The sequence below is a fragment of the Mirounga angustirostris genome, unplaced genomic scaffold, assembly GCF_029215605.1.
Source record: "Mirounga angustirostris isolate CCGP_5_RB_7025 unplaced genomic scaffold, mMirAng1.0.hap1 SCAF_5, whole genome shotgun sequence".
Classification (NCBI taxonomy): Eukaryota; Metazoa; Chordata; class Mammalia; order Carnivora; family Phocidae; genus Mirounga; species Mirounga angustirostris.
Window position 1 is genome coordinate 93807524 of NW_026991713.1, and position 5246 is coordinate 93812769.

Sequence of the window (5246 nt, forward strand, 5' to 3'; positions counted from 1 at the left end):
AGCACTCTCTCTCTCTCAAAAAAAAAAAAAAAAATCTTTAAAATCCTAAGAGAAATTATTTTCTTCCTAGAATTTTATGCTAAACTATTATTTAAGTATGAGGGTAGCACAAGAGAAAACTTGGACATGGAAGGTCTCCAGAACTGTGCTTCTTCTGTATCTGTTTTCAGAAAGAAAGTATTCCCAAAATGAGGAAGTAAACCAAGAAAGGATAAGACATGGGATATAGGAAATATATACAATTTACAGTGGATTTAACACGAGAGATAAGATAATCTATATATATAGATTAACATATAACATACATGTTTTATATACAGTATGTACATATGTATTAACCCCCATAATCCTCACAAAATAATATAATGTATATGTACTCATTTTGTCATTATTTTACAGGTGAAGAATTTGAAGCATAGAATGATTAAGTGACTATAACCAGAGCCAGAATTTTAACCCATAAGACCTGATTTCAGGCTCTTAACCATTAATAGTCATTTTCCTGCTTCCCAATACACTCATTTAATAAAAAATTATGATAGAACTATATTTAGAAGATGGGAAAGGACACAAGAAATGTTCTCATGTGCCCAGGTAGCCAAGGCAGAGATGGTGGTGATGAAAAAGCTAAGATTTCATCTTCCGTAATGGCAAGTCAATGCATGATACTCCAAACTGGAAATAAAAATCAGGAACAGCAATATATGCATAGTATTTGGAGAAAGGTAGGTTTAAAAGGATCAATTACAACTACTACAAGTAGGGAGTGGAAAATAAGTGCATGGTGAAGAGGTGTTATTTTCCTTCCTAAGCCTCGTAGAGCTATTTGACTTTTTAATCCGTATGAAAGTCTACATTTGATTAAAAGGAATAAAGCTTAAATTTAAAAAAAATAAGAGCAGCAGATTTTTCAGTTTGGAGTTTGAAGTCTAAGTAATTTGAGTATAAAACCAGTTCAGTCAGCTCAGGCTTCTGCAGGTTATACCACTTCTCTGCCATTCAGCCTCCAAAGCTGACAAGTAATGAATTAAATGCTGCACTTTAGGCATTCAAATAGTTATGATTACTTACCAATTATTTGACTCTTGATGGACTTCTGTCCATTAGAGAGCAGGTTCTAAGTTTAGTGTAAGAAGGGAGGACAGCAGATGACCAATATGGGCAAGTTTGACATATAAACTGGGACTCAAGAAAGGTCTGGACACTTTGTACACTGATAACATTTGTCAAATAAGGACCACAATAACCAAAGGGCAACAGAAACAATTAAAGAATAAGTACTGAAAAAAAAGTACCGAGAAGCTGAAATACAGAGAAGAGACATTATATTTAGTTGGCCTTATTACATAATTTTGCTTATAACTAACCTTTTATGAAACACAGGGGGGCGCCTGGGTGGCTCAGTTGGTTAAGCGACTGCCTTCGGCTCAGGTCATGATCCTGGAGTCCTGGAATCGAGTCCCACATCGGGCTCCTGGCTCGGCGGGGAGCCTGCTTCTCCCTCTGACCCTCTCCCCTCTCATGCTGTTTCTCTCTCGCTCGCTCTCAAATAAATAAATAAATAAAATCTTGAAAAAAAGAAAAAAAAAAGAAACACAGGGAAGAAGCATTGTCTTTGGGATAGTTCAGGACTATAATGGTCTCCTTGTCCTCTAGATCTCACCTCTTACTTATGCTTTATTGACATCCAAAGCATTTTATAAGTTACATGATCTCTTTTCTCTTTTCAGAACTTTACAATGGCTTTCATAGAATGTGTGATAAAGATCAAAATGCTTCAGCTCCCATGTAATGCCTTCCATACAAAGATGCTAACCTGTCCTTCCAGATTCATTCCCATTATATCACTTTTGGTATTTTTAACATTCTCCATGATTCACATTCTCATTTTTCCTCTTTATTCACAGACAAAAAAAAAAAAAAGTTCTTATACTGTATATTTGATGTTTAAAATTTTATTATCCTGTAGGGTTCAACTCAGGTATTACCACATTCATAATACCCTTTCCAGACTTTAAATGTTATGAGGAATTCTGAGGTGGCAAATAGTGCAATTATGGGTTAACTAAGGTGAAGGTGCCAAGAGAGACACTGGCCAACATCATTCGAGACAGCATGTAAAATATTTCCCACAATTGAATTCTTAGTATATCTTGGACAATCCATAAATCACTATAATTATTTTCCCAGTCAGTCTGCCAGCTCAAGGGCAAACTTCCCATCCTGGTCTCCTTTTGCCTTCCAGACAATCTGTTTACCCAAGGACAAGAAAACAAAACTTGCTATTTTCAGACTCTGCAATTTTTCTCTCCAGCCTCTTAAATTTGTTACATAAATCCCATTTTTGCTTTATTTCCATATTCTTATATACAGGTATACTCTTAATGTGTAAAAGAATCAGACCCTCTAATAACCGTCTTACAGACCACACTTAAAAGGCTAACTCAATAAGATTCAATACTGTAATTCCTGACAGATAAAGCGTAGCAGAATTGCCACCTCAAAATATGTTTCTTTGGCATAAGGACTATCCTAAACTGGTTATTTTTAATAACAGTAGACAGGAGAAGTTCTGAAAACTGAGTAAAAGTTTTGTAAGAGACATTTATGTTTGTAAGGGAAATCTCTAAGAAGAAGAAGATGACTAAATCTCCGAAACTCTCAACAATGGAGAAGACAGTGATTTAAATCTGTGTAACAACCATACTTTCATTTACTGTGCTTTTCCTGGTAACCTCTCATATCTCCCAAACCACCCAATCTTCTTTTGTCTTTAGCTGGAGACGGTATTCAAGGTGATGGCTTGGGCCATTTCAGGGAGTCTTTTTTGGGTCTCTCCCATGTATACAGGAGGTATACATGTTATTAAATTTTTATTTTCTCGGGGCGCCTGGGTGGCTCAGTTGTTAAGCGTCTACCTTCAGCTCAGGTCATGATCCCAGGGTCCTGGGTTTGAGCCCCGGATTGGGCTCCCTGCTCAGTGGGGGCCCTGCTTCTCCCTCTCCCATTCCCCCTGCTTGTGTTCCCTCCCTTGCTGTGTCTCTCTCTGTCAAATAAATAAAATCTCAAAAAAAAAATTAAATTTTTATTTTCTCTTGTTAATTTTTTTTTTTTTTTTTACTGGGGTGTCTCAGCCAAGAACCTAGAAAGGTAGAGGGAAAATTATTTGTCCTTCTCTACACAGGCCACTGCAGGGCATCCTGTACTGTTGTAGTTGCCTCCAACCCACAGATAAAGCTAGTCAACATAGCCCAATCAATCATTTTTCAGACCCATCCTCCCCACCACCAGGAAGGAGAATCTATATTGCTCTTCTGTAAATCAATATATGTCCATCTTTCAGGTCTCCCTCTTGGATTGGAAACTTTGTGCTATCAGAGTCAACTCCTCCCACTATGTAGGTGTAGATACCTTCTTTCAGATAGTGATATCCCACAAGACACTACCCCCTACAGGAGTTTTAGTTTGGGTAAGTAACAAACTATGGAAAATATGGGGGTTTTTTTGTCCAGAGTAGTCACCCCAAGAAGCCCAAAGTAACCTGTAGAGGGTGGCTAGTGCAGCTTCACCACCAGGCTACAAAAGATTTAATACATATTTGTGTCACTTGGGCTAAGAGAGAGGTAAGAGAGAATCTCTACTGCTTAAAATCAGAGGAAAGGGGCACCTGGATGTCTCAGTTGGTTAAGCATCCAACTCTTGATTTCAGCTCAGGTCATGATCTCAGGTTCATGATCTCAGAGTTCTGAGATGGAGCCCTGCATTGGGCTCTGTGCTCAGTGCAGAGTCTGGTTGTCCCTCTCCCTTTGCTCCTCACCCTGCTCACACTTTCTCTCTCTTAAATAAATAAATGAATAAAATCTTTAAAAAAAATCAAATCAAAGGAAAGATCTAGAAAAAGACCTGAAGAACCTAGAATTCTGCTGACAAAAATAAATAACTGTAGTCCTTTTCATCACCACTCCCAATGTTCCTTTTCAGACTCTCACCATCTTTAACTAGGATTTTTACACTATGCTCCTAGCTGAAATGAGGATCTGACTTCCTTACACTTCACCCAAGGCCTCAAACTTTCACTGGAGTATCTTTCTAAATACTGATCACATTATAAAACACTCCTGCTAGGAGGATTGACTATTGAGTGTCGTGAGAGGTCAGATTGCTGTCAGACATGGCCCACAGACATGGGCATGAACACGGCCCTAGTAAACTGGAACTTCCAGATTATAAACAATGGAAGTAGAAGGGACACCATTAGCAGTTGTCCAGGAGAGGCTGGCTGCATGAGGGCTAAGGGATCCATGGGGCCGCAATGAAGCTTGGAGATACATGGGTGGCTTTGCAAACAATGTTTCCTTTGTTGGTGCATTACTAAAATGATTCAAATGGGGATTTGCAGCATTTGTGGTAGCTGTAGGGGCGGAATATTACCTGGAGTCCAAGAATAAAGATAAGAAGCATCACTGAAGATACTACCTGGAAGTATCTTAAAGGCTTCTTAACTCTCTTATAAAGATAAGATTTCTTCAATGTAGCCTACTTGTCTGTGTGTTTTTTCCCTTAAAGAATACTAGTAAGATTTAATAAAGTAAGAATACATACGCAAAAAAAACCCCCAAAAAACCCAAAAAACAAAACTCTCCCACTAATAAAACATTAAGTAGAGCATTCCAGCTCTTTCCTGCAAGGATGAGATGTGCGTTCAGAAGTGGCTCTTTGTAACACATCTCTGGGGAAGGACCTCTTAATGGTCAATCCATCAAAGCCCAACAACTTACCTGCCTGGGACAGTTTTCTGACACCTGAATCATTAAGACCCATGCACCTCACCAAAGTGGTTTGCAAAACCTTTCTGTTTTCTTCCAACTTCCCTGCCTGCAGCCCTGGTCTGGTCGAGTCAAGAATTTGGGCTTTGGAGCCAGAACCTCTTCAGCTCCCATCCAGGTTTTGTCCCTTGTTGTCATGAGATCACAGCACAAGATGGCAAAGGAGTAGGGAACTCCGTTTCAACCGGTCCCCTGAATTTATCTAGATATCTACCAAGCCACTCTGAACACCCACAAAATCAGCCTGAGATGTAAGATTATACATCTGGATCTCTACGGGGGCATAGGATCATCAGTCGAGAGGGTGCACCTTGCCTGGATTGTGGTTGATATTTTCAACTGTACATCCCCTCAACCACAACTCAACAGAATGATTAGGAGGAGGAACTCCCAACAAAGAAAAGACCTAGAGACAATGGC

The 5246-nt window shown here is 39.1% G+C and overlaps 1 pseudogene; it reads left to right on the forward strand.

Moving 5' to 3' along the window:
• The first annotated feature begins 4130 nt into the window (after positions 1-4130).
• Positions 4131-4612, forward strand: LOC123841237 (NADH dehydrogenase [ubiquinone] 1 beta subcomplex subunit 3-like; annotated as a pseudogene).
• The last annotated feature ends 634 nt before the right edge of the window (positions 4613-5246 follow it).